This window comes from Bombina bombina, chromosome 4 (genome assembly GCF_027579735.1).
Source record: "Bombina bombina isolate aBomBom1 chromosome 4, aBomBom1.pri, whole genome shotgun sequence".
Classification (NCBI taxonomy): Eukaryota; Metazoa; Chordata; class Amphibia; order Anura; family Bombinatoridae; genus Bombina; species Bombina bombina.
The window spans coordinates 625276093-625291775 of record NC_069502.1 but is presented as its reverse complement, the minus strand read 5'-3'; the positions used below and the strand labels follow the sequence as shown (position 1 = coordinate 625291775).

General features: G+C 36.7%; 1 protein-coding gene across 1 annotated transcript in view; it reads right to left on the bottom strand.

Annotated features, from left to right (window-relative positions):
• TAGAP (T cell activation RhoGTPase activating protein) overlaps positions 1–15683 on the bottom strand; it is a 337479-nt gene that overhangs the window by 189298 nt on the left and 132498 nt on the right. The gene's annotated exons all lie outside the window — the stretch shown is intronic.

Here is a 15683-nt window from a genome sequence, read left to right as displayed (position 1 = left end):
AAGGAGATTAGGTACTGGAGTTTCAGGTGTCTTCCTGCAATAATCTCTGAGTTCAGATATTATAGGTGCTGTGAATCCAATGAAACAATCTGAGGGAAGAATGGAATTCCTGAAAGGTTCGTTATTTGGTTTCTCTGGGCAGCGGGATAAAGCATCAGCTTTTCCATTTTTGTCCGCAGGTCTGTAAATGATGTTGAAATTGAAACGATCAAAATAAAGGCTCCAACGTACCTGGCGGGCAGAAAGAGTTTTATTGTTTTGCAAATATTGCAAATTTTTATGATCAGTGTAGATATTGATTGGTAATTTTGTTCCTTCAAGGAGATGTCTCCAATGTTCTAATGAACGACGTATGGCAAGCAATTCCTTATCTCCAATGGCATAATTTCTTTCAGCAGGAGACATGACTTTAGAATAATAAGAGATAGGATGTAATGGTTCCTTTAGAGATTTTTGTTGTGAAAGTACAGCCCCGATAGCAAAATCTGATGAATCTACTTCTAATGTATATTGGAAATGGGGATTAGGAAATTGTAATATAGGAGCAGTTGTGAATTTAGTCTTTAATAAATTAAATGCTTTATTGGCATCTGAATCCCAAGAAAATGATGTTAAACTGCCAGTTAATTTGGTTAAAGGTTTAACCACTGTAGAAAAGTTTTTAATGAACTTTCTGTAATAATTAGAAAATCCTAAAAAACGTTGTAACTCCTTTTTAGACTTTGGTACAGGCCAATCTTCCACTGCGGTAACTTTTTCTTTTTGCATTTGGATACCATTTGGATCAATATTATAACCCAAGAAAGAAACATGGTTAGTATGAAATTTACACTTTTCTGGTTTCGCAAATAATTTATGTGCTCTTAATCTTGAAAGCACCCAACGAACATGTTTTATATGTTCCTCTTTGGATCTGGAGTAAATGAGGATGTCATCCAAATATATGACTACGCACACGTCCAACAAATCACGAAATACATCATTTATGAAATGTTGGAACGTGGCGGGGCATTACAAAGCCCAAACGGCATGACAAGATATTCAAACAAGCCGTATCTTGTTCTAAAAGCCGTTAACCACTCATGGCCCTCTTTTATCCGAATAAGGTTATAAGCCCCTCTTAGATCTAATTTAGAGAATATTTTAGCTTCAGATAATCTTTCTATCATCTCCGGAATGAGGGGTAGTGGATATCGATTTTTTATTGTAACTTTATTTAATTCTCTATAATCAATAATGGGTCTAAGGGATGAATCCTTATTACGAACGAAAAATATTCCTGCTCCAGCAGGAGATGTAGAAGGTCTAATAAAACCCTTTTTCAAATTATCGTCCAAATATTCTTTTAAATGTTCAAGTTCAGGATGACTTAATGGATATAAGTGCCCCACAGGAATTCTGGCTCCGGGTTGAAGCTCTATGGGGCAGTCGTAACTCATATGTGGAGGCAAATTCTCGGCCTCTGTTTTGCTGAAAACATCTTTGAAATCTTTATACTCATCAGGTAAAATATCAATTTCTGAATTAGTATGTAACAAGAATTGATTACGGAAACATGTATCTTTGCAATAATCTGAAAAAAACTTTATTTGATATGGGAACCAATTAATACAGGGGTTGTGAAGTTGAAGCCACTTCAAACCCAAAATCAAGGTAAAATGAGAAGAAGGTAGTACATCAAAAGAAATCATTTCATTATGACCTGAAATAGTCACTGAGATAGGAACTGTCTCTTGTGATATAGGTCCTGAAATCATAGTAGAACCATCTATTACTTTGATGGGAATAGGAAATTTCTTAGAGATAAGAGGTATTTTATTTTTAAGACAGAATTGATGATCTATGTAGCTTCCAGAAGCTCCTGAGTCAATGATGGCATCTTTAATCGTCAGAAGGTTTTGTTCCAGCTGTAGAGAAAGGGTTAAAGTACAGTAAGGTTTATTTTGATTCAATGGGGTTTTGATAGAAGATAATAAAAAACTGGACTTACTTTTCTTATTCTTTATCAGTAGAGTACAGTCTTGAACCAAATGTGATGCACTGGCACAATACATACACAGTTTTCTTTCTTTTCTTCGTAATTTCTCTTCTGGACTAATAGGACCTCTCAGGAACCCAATCTCCATTGCCTCAACCTGTGACTTATTCTGGTTAGATGGGTAATTAACAACTGATGAGGTATTAGCTTTAGGTTTTGATTCAAATGAAAATCTTTCTGCCTTTCTTTCCCGAAGGCGTCGGTCAATTTGAGTAGCCATTCTCATAAAACCCTCAAGGGTCGTGGGTAACTCAATGCGAGCAAATTCATCCTTCAACGCCTCTGATAGGCCCAAACGGAATTGATTGTGCAGGGCTATAGGACTCCATAAAGAATCCGTGGAGAATTGTTTGAAGTCAGTAATATATTCCTCCACGGGTCTTTTTCCTTGTTTAAGACTCCTCATGGAAGTCTCAGCAGTGAGCTGAATATCAGTATCTTGAAACAGTTCATCCATAGATGAGAAGAAAGCATCAAGTGACCCCAATACAGAATCTTCAGTTTCAAAAAACCTATCAGCCCAATTTCTGGGTTCACCTCTAAGGAAAGATCTTGTTGTCATCACTTTTATTCTCTCAGTGGGGTATGTGCGGGGTTTCATTAGAAACAATAAATGACAAGTGTTTTTAAATTGTCTGTATGTCTTTCTATTCCCTGAAAATGGTTCTGGTAGGGATACTTGTGGTTCAGGTAACATTTCCATTTGGTTTCCTTTTACAGCAATTGAATCTCTTATAACATTCCTTAAAGCAACATTTTCAACTTGTAAATCATGAAGGCCTTGAGCCAATTGATCCACCTTTTGTGACAAATTATAAACAATCTGTGGGATTTCTGCTGGTTCCATGTTTTTTGGGCTCAGTATTATGTTAGAATCTATTTAATTACTTGAATTTGTAAGGAACACAACTGCAGAGACTTTAACAAGTATAATGGTTGTATGCACTGAATCAAATGAATCCTCTATGGAAAGAGAGGATTCTGTATGATAGTGTAATTTTCTCAGTGGTTTTCCAATTTAATCTGAATAAGATGGTTATGCAGATAAACAGTTAATTGATGCACAGTAAGTTGGTTAGTTTATATTGAAAAGTTCAGTCGGTCATTACTGTTAATAAGGGTTAATGGTAAGTTCAGTAACTCTTAACATAATCTGTTCATTGGACAAGTTAGAAAAGTCTTCATTGGTAAAAGGTTAGTATTGATATGATACTTTGTATCGTTACAGAACAAGTTATGAAATAACCGGATGCTGGTTAATTTAAGTAATGTTCATTTGAGGTGTAGCAGGTAAAGTTCTTAATATATATATCCTTAGTGCAACTAGCACATACCTGGTAACTTTCCAAAGGTGTGTTGAGCTATTGCGGTCTCCTTGAATCTCTTTACTTCAGAGCGATATGAGACGTCTTGCAGCTGTGAGTCACTAGCCGAACTGAATCTGTTCCGTGCACGGTACAAACAGGAAGTGACGTAGCGGCTGTGTAACTCGGCTTGAAACTGAGCTTTTCCCAGCAAGATGTAATGAAGATGTTTTAGGTGAGATTTCTTAAGTGCAAAATTGATTTGAGTAAATCCTTGATGCTTCTGATCCCTGTGCAACCGGAATCTCTTGTACTTGTTTTTAATCACACTTGTTTAGTAAATCTTTCTTGGTAGTTAATGAAGTAGTAACTTAAAGCAAACTTAATCTAAGTTCAAGTAATAGGTCATATCATAGCGGTATATCCAAAATACTGAGCAAGGTGCCTTGATTGCACACCTGCTTTAAGGAATGAACAACCAATCAGAAAGGATTGAAAGAAAGTCTTAAAGGGAAAGTAACAAAACCCTGACACTAGTACTAGTCCTTATGGGTCCCAGTCTATGTGCCCTTTTTAATTGATAATGGTAAATCTTTTTGTATCATACCAACGGCCAGAGGGAGTGTTGTACTGGCCAGAAGTAATAGATCAGGATAATCCCCATTATCAGAAAGACCTATAATCTTAAGGTTATTCTGCCGAGAGCGGTCTTCTAGCTCATAAACTTTATCTTGTAATATTTTTATAACTTTACCTTGGTTATATCTGTAGTTTGTTCTTGTTTAAAAAGTATATCTTCAGTTTCTGATACTCTGCTCTCGACCTCTGTAAGCCGATTAGAGAAATGCCTGACTTCTGCCATTAAACTTGCCATTTGAGTTTTTAACAATTCAAATTGCGGAAAAAAAAGTCTGACATCTGAGTTACTATTGGTTGTATATCAATTTTTGTGCAACATTGTCTCATTAGGGTTGTCTAAATGTGTATCAGAGATTTGCAGTTTTTTATCTTTCTGTTTGGCAGGCATGACCTCAGAGTTGAATTTAGTATTTGTGATATATTTTTCCATGTGTAGCTATCAACAACAAACAAAAAACACCAAAAAGTGCAAATGGTGAAAGGGCGATAGCACCCTGTGCTTGATAAATATATTGGGGTGCAATCGTGCACCACAAATAGTGTAAAGTTTGTTTCAGTGTAGGGGGGAAGTAGTAACCTCTTTCCCTCTTATTCCTTTCTTTTCCTCCCTCTTTCCTTTTTTATGTGTGTGTGTGTGTGAGTTTTTCCTTTCTCTTTTTTTATTTTTTTTTTTTGAAGTGTAAATTCTAAACGGCCATGTCCCGCATTGTTAGATAATTATATTAATGGAATTTTTAAACCAGTGCGGTAGATACCTCTGCATCAACAATTCTGCAATAACAGAGCATACCACAAAAAAAAACATAATTTATGTAAGAACTTACCTGATAAATTCATTTCTTTCATATTAGCAAGAGTCCATGAGCTAGTGACGTATGGGATATACATTCCTACCAGGAGGGGCAAAGTTTCCCAAACCTTAAAATGCCTATAAATACACCCCTCACCACACCCACAATTCAGTTTAACGAATAGCCAAGAAGTGGGGTGATAAGAAAGGAGCGAAAGCATCAAAAATAAGGAATTGGAATAATTGTGCTTTATATAAAAAAATCATAACCACCACAAAAAGGGTGGGCCTCATGGACTCTTACTAATATGAAAGAAATTAATTTATCAGGTAAGTTCTTACATAAATTATGTTTTCTTTCATGTAATTAGCAAGAGTCCATGAGCTAGTGATGTATGGGATAGCAGATACCCAAGATGTGGAACTTCCACGCAAGAGTCACTAGAGAGGGAGGGATAAAATAAAGACAGCCAATTCCGCTGAAAAAAATTAATCCACTACCCAAATCAAAAAGTTTCAATTTTTATAATGAAAAAACTGAAATTATAAGCAGAAGAATCAAACTGAAACAGCTGCCTGAAGTACCATTCTACCAAAACTGCTTCTAAAGAAGAGAAAACATCAAAATGGTAGAATTTAGCAAAAGTATGCAAAGAAGACCAAGTCATTGCTTTGCAAATCTGATCAACAGAAGCTTCATTCTCAAAAAGCCCAGGAAGTAGAAACTTACCTAGTAGAATGAGCCGTAATCCTCTGAGGCGGGAATCAACCCGACTCCAAATAAGCATGATGAATCAAAAGTTTAACCAAGATGCCAAAGAAATGGCAGAAACCTTTTGACCTTCCTAAAACCAGAAAAGATAACAGACTAGAAATCTGTCTGAAAACTGAATAGCTTCAACATAGGATTTCAAAACTCTTACCATATCCAAAGAATGTAAGAATCTTACCAAAGAAGTCTTAGGAAAAGACAATAATTCCTCCCTAATGTTGTTAGAATTTACAACTTTAGGCAAGAATTGAAATGAGGACAGCAAAAAGCACCTTATCCTGATGAAAAAAATCAGAAAAAGGAAATTCACAAGAAAGAACAGATAATTCAAAAACTGTTCTAGCTGAAGAGATGTCTAAAAAGAACAATACTTTCCATGAAAGTAATTAATGTCCAGAACAAGCATATGCTCAAATAGAAGAGCCTGTAAAGCCTTCAGAACCAAATTAAGACTCCAAGGAGGAGAAATTGGCTTAATAACAGGTTTGATATGAACCAAAGCCTGAACAAAATTATGAATATCAAGAAGTTACACTGCCGTATCCTGATGAAAAATCAGAAAAGGAGATTCACAAGAAAGAGCAGATAACTCAGAAACTCTTCAAGCAGAAGAGATAGCCAAAAGGAACAATACTTTCCAAGAAAGGAAATTAATGTCCAGAGAATGCATAGGTTCAAACGGAGGAGCCTGAAAAGCCCCCAGCACCAAATTGAGACTCCAAGGAGGAGAGATTGACTTAATGACAGGCTTGATACGAACCAAAGCCTGTACAAAACAATGAATATCAAGATGATTAGCAATCTTTCTGTGAAAAAGAACAGAAAGAGTAGAGATTTGTCCTTTCAAAGAACTTGCAGACAAAACCTTATCCAAACCATCCTGAAGAAATTGTAAAATTCTAGGAAATCTAAAAGAATGCCAAGAGATTTTATGAGAAGAACACCAAGAAATGAAAGTCTTCCAAACTCGATAATAAATCTTTCTAGAGACAGATTTACGAGCCTGAAACATAGTATTAATCAATGAGTCAGAGAAACCTCTATGACTAAGAATCAAGCATTCAATCTCCATACCTTCAAATTTAATGATTTGAGATCCTGTTGAAAAAATGGGCCTTGAGAAAGAAGGTCTGGTCTTAACGGAAGTGTCCAAGGCTGGCAACTGGCCATCCGAATGAGATCCGAATACCAAAAACTGTGAGGCCATGCTGGAGTCACCAGCAGTACAAACAAACGCTCCATTAGAATTTTGGAAATCACTTGGAAGAAGAACTAGAGGCGGAAGGATATAGACAGAATGATAATTCCAAAGAAGTGTCAATGCATACACTACTTCCACTTGAGGATCCCCGGACCTGAATAGGCCCCTGGGAAGTTCTAAACATATCTGGGTAAAGAGACCATTCTCCCGGATGTAAAGCTTGATTAACAGAGATAATCCGCTTCCCAAATGTCTATACCTGGGAAAAAGACCACAGAATTTAGATAGGAGCTGGATTTAGCCCAAGCAAATATCCGAGATACTTCTGTCACAGCCTAAGGACTGATAGTCCCACCCTTATGATTGACATACACCACAGTTGTGACATTGTCTGAAAAAAACAATAAACGTCTCTTCTTCAAAAAGAAACCAACTGAAGAACTCTGAGAATGCACGGAGTTCCAAAATATCAAATGGTAATCTCGCCTCCTGAGATTTCCAAACCCTTTGTGCTGACAGAGATCCTCAGACAGCCTCCCAACCTAAAAGACTCGCATCTGTAGAGATCATGGTCCAGGTTGAAAGAACCGAAGAGACCTGTAGAACAAAATGATGGTGATCTTAACCACCAAATCAAAGATAGTTAAACATTAGGATTCGAAGATTTAAAAAGTGAAATCCTAGAATCCCTGCACCATTATTCAGCATAAAAAACTGAAAAGGTTTTCTATGAAAATGAGCAAAGGGAATTGAATCCAATGCTGCAGTCATAAGACCTAAAACTTCCATGCATATATAGCAACTGAAGGAAATAATAGAGACTGAAGGTACCGACAGACGGAACCCAATAAAATTATCACTTGTCTGTTAGAGACAAAGACAGTGACACAAACTATCTGGAAACCTAAAAAAAAAGGTGACCCTTGTGTGAGGAATCAGGAGCTTTTGATAAAAAGATCCTCTAACCATGTCCTGAAAAAACAAAGTTGAATCATATGAGATTCCGCAGCCTCAGAAAATAATCTGAATAAAAACAGAAAATGAAGATATGCATCTATTGTATCTAATGAAAACAAATAATGCTAACTGACCAAAAAAGGCAGAATAGACCATATAAATACCAATCTAAAAGATGGTACATTTATATAACAAAAAGATTTTCTACCTTTTGAACAATGAATAGTTTTGAATAAAACCCCAAAACCCAGTTCCTAAAAATGGAACTGGAATAAATACCCCAGAAGATTCCAGGTCTGAGCAGCGCTTGAGCCCCAATGGGTGATCAGCCGCGCTTCAACATTACCCAAAATATATAGGACTGAAACACACTTAAGGAAAGTGTTAGCCTTACTGGAATAGCTGGAATATAATAGAGAAAAAAAGACTTCTCACAGACGGTTTTACTCTGAATTTTATTCTGTACCCAAAATCAAAGAAATTTGGACCGAATAGAACCAAACAAATTTAAAAAAAAAAGTCTTAACCTGCCCCTTACCAGCCAAGCTGGAATACGGCACATACATGCAAAATAGGGAGCTGATTTTGAACTAAAAAACTTCCAATTAAAAACATGTTACTTGGGAAAGAATTTAGGATTTCTTTCCTTAATAAGAACAACCAAACTAATATAAGCTTAAAGTTTTAGTCTTAGAACTCAATCTTGAAGCTCAGAGTAACCGTTAAGAATTGAATCCAGTTATGAACCAAATAATTGATTATCTTAGAAAAGAAGAAATATGGATTTTTAGAAATCACAAAATTCTTCTAGCTAAAACAGCTAAAGACATAGATTAAACCTCATTTGTGAAAATATTCAATAAAATGAAGACACAAATGAATTTATTAGCATGATAATCCAGTTAAAGGACCAGTCAACACACTGGACTTGCATAATCAACAAATGCAAGACAACAAGACAAATGCAACAGCACCTAGTCTGAACCTCAAATGAGTAGTAGATTTTGTCCCTTTAACAATGCTAAACAAATCATAATCATCTTAAAGTAAACAGAAAAATGAAGCAATTGCAACATCATCCAAATAAATCACAGGTCCAAGAAAAGTACCTGAAAATAAATAATTTTCCTTAAATAAGATACAATCATCTAAAGGAAAATAAATACTATTTTGCTATAGAAACAATAGCATATTTAGCAGGAGTAGAGATAGCCCCAATAATTTGGAGAACCCTCAAAATTGAATTTAACTGCCGGCAAAGAATATAATTTAAAACCTTTGAAGAAGGAATAAAAGAAAATTCTCAGTCTATTCCATTCCCTAGTATGAGGAACTGGAAAAAAACCTCTGAAAACACAGAAGAATAAATAAGCAGAAATAAAATGTTAGCTAGTCTTGAAAAAGAATTAGTTACCTCAATATCCAAAATGATCAACACCTTTTCAACAAAGAACAAATGTACTCTAATAAAAAATAAAAAAGTAGATTTGTTAGTGTCAATATCTGATGAAGAAAATTCTGAATGAGAAAAAACATCATCAGAGAAGGATAAATCAGTATTTCTTTCATGTAATTAGCAAGAGTCCATGAGCTAGTGACGTATGGGATATACATTCCTACCAGGAGGGGCAAAGTTTCCCAAACCTCAAAATGCCTATAAATACACCCCTCACCACACCCACAAATCAGTTTTACAAACTTTGCCTCCTATGGAGGTGGTGAAGTAAGTTTGTGCTAGATTCTACGTTGATATGCGCTCCGCAGCAGGTTGGAGCCCGGTTTTCCTCTCAGCGTGCAGTGAATGTCAGAGGGATGTGAGGAGAGTATTGCCTATTTGAATTCAATGATCTCCTTCTACGGGGTCTATTTCATAGGTTCTCTGTTATCGGTCGTAGAGATTCATCTCTTACCTCCCTTTTCAGATCGACGATATACTCTTATATATACCATTACCTCTACTGATTCTCGTTTCAGTACTGGTTTGGCTTTCTACTACATGTAGATGAGTGTCCTGGGGTAAGTAAGTCTTATTTTCTGTGACACTCTAAGCTATGGTTGGGCACTTTTATATAAAGTTCTAAATATATGTATTCAAACATTTATTTGCCTTGACTCAGGATGTTCAAACATTCCTTATTTCAGACAGTCAGTTTCATATTTGGGATAATGCATATGAATAAATCAATTTTTTTCTTACCTTAAAATTTGACTTTTTTCCCTGTGGGCTGTTAGGCTCGCGGGGGCTGAAAATGCTTCATTTTATTGCGTCATTCTTGGCGCGGACTTTTTTTTTTTCTGTTTCCGGCGTCATACGTGTCGCTGGAAGTTGCGTCATTTTTTACGTTTTTTTGCGCCAAAAGTTTCGGCGTTCCGGATGTGGCGTCATTTTTGGCGCCAAAAGCATTTAGGCGCCAAATAATGTGGGCGTCTTTTTTGGCGCTAAAAAATATGGGCGTCACTATTGTCTCCACATTATTTAAGTCTCATTATTTATTGCTTCTGGTTGCTAGAAGCTTGTTCACTGGCATTTTTTCCCATTCCTGAAACTGTCATTTAAGGAATTTGATCAATTTTGCTTTATATGTTGTTTTTTCTATTACATATTGCAAGATGTCCCAGACTGACACTGAGTCAGAAGATACTTCTGGAAAAATGCTGCCTGGTGCTGGATCTACCAAAGTTAAGTGTATCTGCTGTAAGCTTATGGTATCTGTTCCTCCAGCTGTTGTTTGTAATGAATGTCATGACAAACTTGTTAATGCAGATAATATTTCCTTTAGTAATGTTACATTACCTGTTGCTGTTCCGTCAACATCTAATACTCAGAGTGTTCCTGTTAACATAAGAGATTTTGTTTCTAAATCCATTAAGAAGGCTATGTCTGTTATTCCTCCTTCTAGTAAACGTAAAAGGTCTTTTAAAACTTCTCATTTTTCAGATGAATTTTTAAATGAACATCATCATTCTGATTCTGATAATGGTTCCTCTGGTTCAGAGGATTCTGTCTCAGAGGTTGATGCTGATAAATCTTCATATTTATTCAAAATGGAATTTATTCGTTCTTTACTTAAAGAAGTTTTAATTGCATTAGAAATAGAGGATTCTGGTCCTCTTGATACTAAATCTAAGCGTTTAAATAAGGTTTTTAAATCTCCTGTAGTTATTCCAGAAGTTTTTCCTGTCCCTGATGCTATTTCTGAAGTAATCTCCAGGGAATGGAATAATTTGGGTAATTCATTTACTCCTTCTAAACGTTTTAAGCAATTATATCCTGTGCCATCTGACAGATTAGAGTTTTGGGACAAAATCCCTAAAGTTGATGGGGCTATCTCTACTCTTGCTAAACGTACTACTATTCCTACGGCAGATAGTACTTCCTTTAAGGATCCTTTAGATAGGAAGATTGAATCCTTTCTAAGAAAAGCTTACTTATGTTCAGGTAATCTTCTTAGACCTGCTATATCTTTAGCGGATGTTGCTGCAGCTTCAACTTTTTGGTTAGAAGCTTTAGCGCAACAAGTAACAGATCATAATTCTCATAGCATTGTTAATCTTATTCAACATGCTAATAACTTTATTTGTGATGCCATCTTTGATATCATTGGAGTTGATGTCAGGTATATGTCTCTAGCTATTTTAGCTAGAAGAGCTTTATGGCTTAAAACTTGGAATGCTGATATGTCTTCTAAATCAACTTTGCTTTCCCTTTCTTTCCAGGGTAATAAATTATTTGGTTCTCAGTTGGATTCTATTATCTCAACTGTTACTGGAGGGAAAGGAACTTTTTTACCACAGGATAAAAAATCTAAAGGTAAATTTAGGTCTAATAATCGTTTTCGTTCCTTTCGTCACAATAAGGAACAAAAGCCTGATCCTTCACCCACAGGAGCGGTATCAGTTTGGAAACCATCTCCAGTCTGGAATAAATCCAAACCTTTTAGAAAACCAAAGCCAGCTCCCATGTTCACATGAAGGTGCGGCCCTCATTCCAGCCCAGCTGGTAGGGGGCAGATTACATTTTTTCAAAGAAATTTGGATCAATTCAATTCACAATCTTTGGATTCAGAACATTGTTTCAGAAGGGTACAGAATTGGCTTCAAGATAAGGCCTCCTGCAAAGAGATTTTTTCTTTCCCGTGTCCCAGTAAATCCAGCGAAAGCTCAAGCATTTCTGAAATGTGTTTCAGATCTAGAGTTGGCTGGAGTAATTATGCCAGTTCCAGTTCTGGAACAGGGGCTGGGGTTTTATTCAAATCTCTTCATTGTACCAAAGAAGGAGAATTCCTTCAGACCAGTTCTGGATCTAAAAATATTGAATCGTTATGTAAGGATACCAACATTCAAAATGGTAACTATAAGGACTATCCTGCCTTTTGTTCAGCAAGGGCATTATATGTCCACAATAGATTTACAGGATGCATATCTGCATATTCCGATTCATCCAGATCACTATCAGTTTCTGAGATTCTCTTTCCTAGACAAGCATTACCAGTTTGTGGCTCTGCCGTTTGGCCTAGCAACAGCTCCAAGAATTTTTACAAAGGTTCTCGGTGCCCTTCTGTCTGTAATCAGAGAACAGGGTATTGTGGTATTTCCTTATTTGGACGATATCTTGGTACTTGCTCAGTCTTCACATTTAGCAGAATCTCATACAAATCAACTTGTGTTGTTTCTTCAAAATCATGGTTGGAGGATCCATTTACCGAAAAGTTCATTGATTCCTCAGACAAGGGTAACCTTTTTAGGTTTCCAGATAGATTCAGTGTCCATGACTCTGTCTCTGACAGACAAGAGACGTCTAAAATTGATCTCAGCTTGTCGAAACCTTCAATCACAATCATTCCCTTTGGTAGCCTTATGCATGGAAATTCTAGGTCTTATGACTGCTGCATCGGACGCGATCCCCTTTGCTCGTTTTCACATGCGACCTCTTCAGCTCTGTATGCTGAACCAGTGGTGCAGGGATTACACAAAGATATCTCAATTAATATCTTTAAAACCGATTGTACGACACTCTCTGACGTGGTGGACAGATCACCATCGTTTAGTTCAGGGGGCTTCTTTTGTTCTTCCGACCTGGACTGTAATTTCAACAGATGCAAGTCTGACAGGTTGGGGAGCTGTTTGGGGGTCTCTGACAGCACAAGGGGTTTGGGAATCTCAGGAGGTGAGATTACCAATCAATATTTTGGAACTCCGTGCAATTTTCAGAGCTCTTCAGTCATGGCCTCTTCTAAAGAGAGAATCGTTCATTTGTTTTCAGACAGACAATGTCACAACTGTGGCATACATCAATCATCAAGGAGGGACTCACAGTCCTCTGGCTATGAAAGAAGTATCTCGAATACTGGTATGGGCGGAATCCAGCTCCTGTCTAGTTTCTGCGGTTCATATCCCAGGTATAGACAATTGGGAAGCGGATTATCTCAGTCGCCAAACATTACATCCGGGCGAATGGTCTCTTCACCCAGAGGTATTTCTTCAGATTGTTCAAATGTGGGGACTTCCAGAAATAGATCTGATGGCTTCTCATCTAAACAAGAAACTTCCCAGGTATCTGTCCAGATCCAGGGATCCTCAGGCGGAAGCAGTGGATGCATTGTCACTTCCTTGGAAGTATCATCCTGCCTATCTCTTTCCGCCTCTAGTTCTTCTTCCAAGAGTAATCTCCAAGATTCTGAAGGAATGCTCGTTTGTTCTGCTGGTGGCTCCAGCATGGCCTCACAGGTTTTGGTATGCGGATCTTGTCTGGATGGCCTCTTGCCAACCGTGGACTCTTCCGTTAAGACCAGACCTTCTGTCGCAAGGTCCTTTTTTCCATCAGGATCTCAAATCCTTAAATTTAAAGGTATGGAGATTGAACGCTTGATTCTTAGTCAAAGAGGTTTCTCTGACTCTGTGATTAATACTATGTTACAGGCTCGTAAATTTGTATCTAGAAAGATATATTATAGAGTCTGGAAGACTTACATTTCTTGGTGTCTTTCTCATCATTTTTCCTGGCATTCTTTTAGAATTCCGAGAATTTTACAGTTTCTTCAGGATGGTTTGGATAAAGGTTTGTCTGCAAGTTCCTTGAAAGGACAAATCTCTGCTCTTTCTGTTCTTTTTCACAGAAGGATTGCTAATCTTCCTGATATTCATTGTTTTGTACAAGCTTTGGTTCGTATAAAACCTGTTATTAAGTCAATTTCTCCTCCTTGGAGTTTGAATTTGGTTCTGGGGGCTCTTCAAGCTCCTCCATTTGAACCTATGCATTCTTTGGACATTAAATTACTTTCTTGGAAAGTTTTGTTTCTTTTGGCCATCTCTTCTGCTAGAAGAGTTTCTGAATTATCTGCTCTTTCTTGTGAGTCTCCTTTTCTGATTTTTCATCAGGATAAGGCGGTGTTGCGAACTTCTTTTAAATTTTTACCTAAGGTTGTGAATTCTAACAACATTAGTAGAGAAATTGTGGTTCCTTCATTGTGTCCTAATCCTAAGAATTCTAAGGAGAGATCATTGCATTCTTTGGATGTAGTTAGAGCTTTGAAATATTATGTTGAAGCTACTAAGAAATTCCGAAAGACTTCTAGTCTATTTGTTATCTTTTCCGGTTCTAGGAAAGGTCAGAAGGCCTCTGCCATTTCTTTGGCATCTTGGTTAAAATCTTTAATTCATCATGCTTATGTCGAGTCGGGTAAAACTCCGCCTCAAAGGATTACAGCTCATTCTACTAGGTCAGTTTCTACTTCCTGGGCGTTTAGGAATGAAGCTTCGGTTGATCAGATTTGCAAAGCAGCAACTTGGTCTTCTTTGCATACTTTTACTAAATTCTACCATTTTGATGTGTTTTCTTCTTCTGAAGCAGATTATAATTTCAGTTTTTTTCATTATAAGATTTAAACTTTATTTTGGGTGTGGATTATTTTCAGCGGAATTGGCTGTCTTTATTTTATCCCTCCCTCTCTAGTGACTCTTGCGTGGAAGATCCACATCCTGGGTAGTCATTATCCCATACGTCACTAGCTCATGGACTCTTGCTAATTACATGAAAGAAAACATAATTTATGTAAGAACTTACCTGATAAATTCATTTCTTTCATATTAGCAAGAGTCCATGAGGCCCACCCTTTTTGTGGTGGTTTTGATTTTTTGTATAAAGCACAATTATTCCAATTCCTTATTTTTTATGCTTTCACAATTTTTTCTTATCACCCCACTTCTTGGCTATGCGTTAAACTGATTTGTGGGTGTGGTGAGGGGTGTATTTATAGGCATTTTGAGGTTTGGGAAACTTTGCCCCTCCTGGTAGGAATGTATATCCCATACGTCACTAGCTCATGGACTCTTGCTAATATGAAAGAAATTAATTTATCAGGTAAGTTCTTACATAAATTATGTTGTTGTTGGTCATTTGAAACTTCAACAATTAAAAAAGAAGTTTGAAAAAGACCTAAAAATTTTATTAGAAGGCGCGATGTCAGACAAAGCCTTTAAAATAGAATCAGAAAAATATTCTTATAAATCTACTAAGTATATCTTGTACATAAGATGTAAAAAAAATAGCAAAACATAAAGCATAAATACTAATGGATTCTGCATGTAAAAGTTTATCATGATAACTTATAACAAACCATAGCTAAAGATAAACATTCATAACATTTAAAATAAATTAACTTAGCTTTGGTAGGACTGAACTCAGTCAACAGGAATCCCTCAGTATGTTTTGAAACAGGAACAGTGTGCGAGAAATCTTGCAATATGTAATAGAAAAAAACAACATATAAAGCAAAATTATCAAATTCCTTAAATGACAGTTTCAGGAATGGGAAAAAAAGCAAAATAACAAGCTTCTAGAAACCAGAAGCAATGAAAAAATGAGACTTAAATAATGTGAGAAAAAAGTGAAACAAAAAAGACGCCCACATTTTTTGGCGCCAAGAATGACACCACATCCTCTGACGCCGAAACCGACGCCCACATTTATTGGCGCAAAAAAA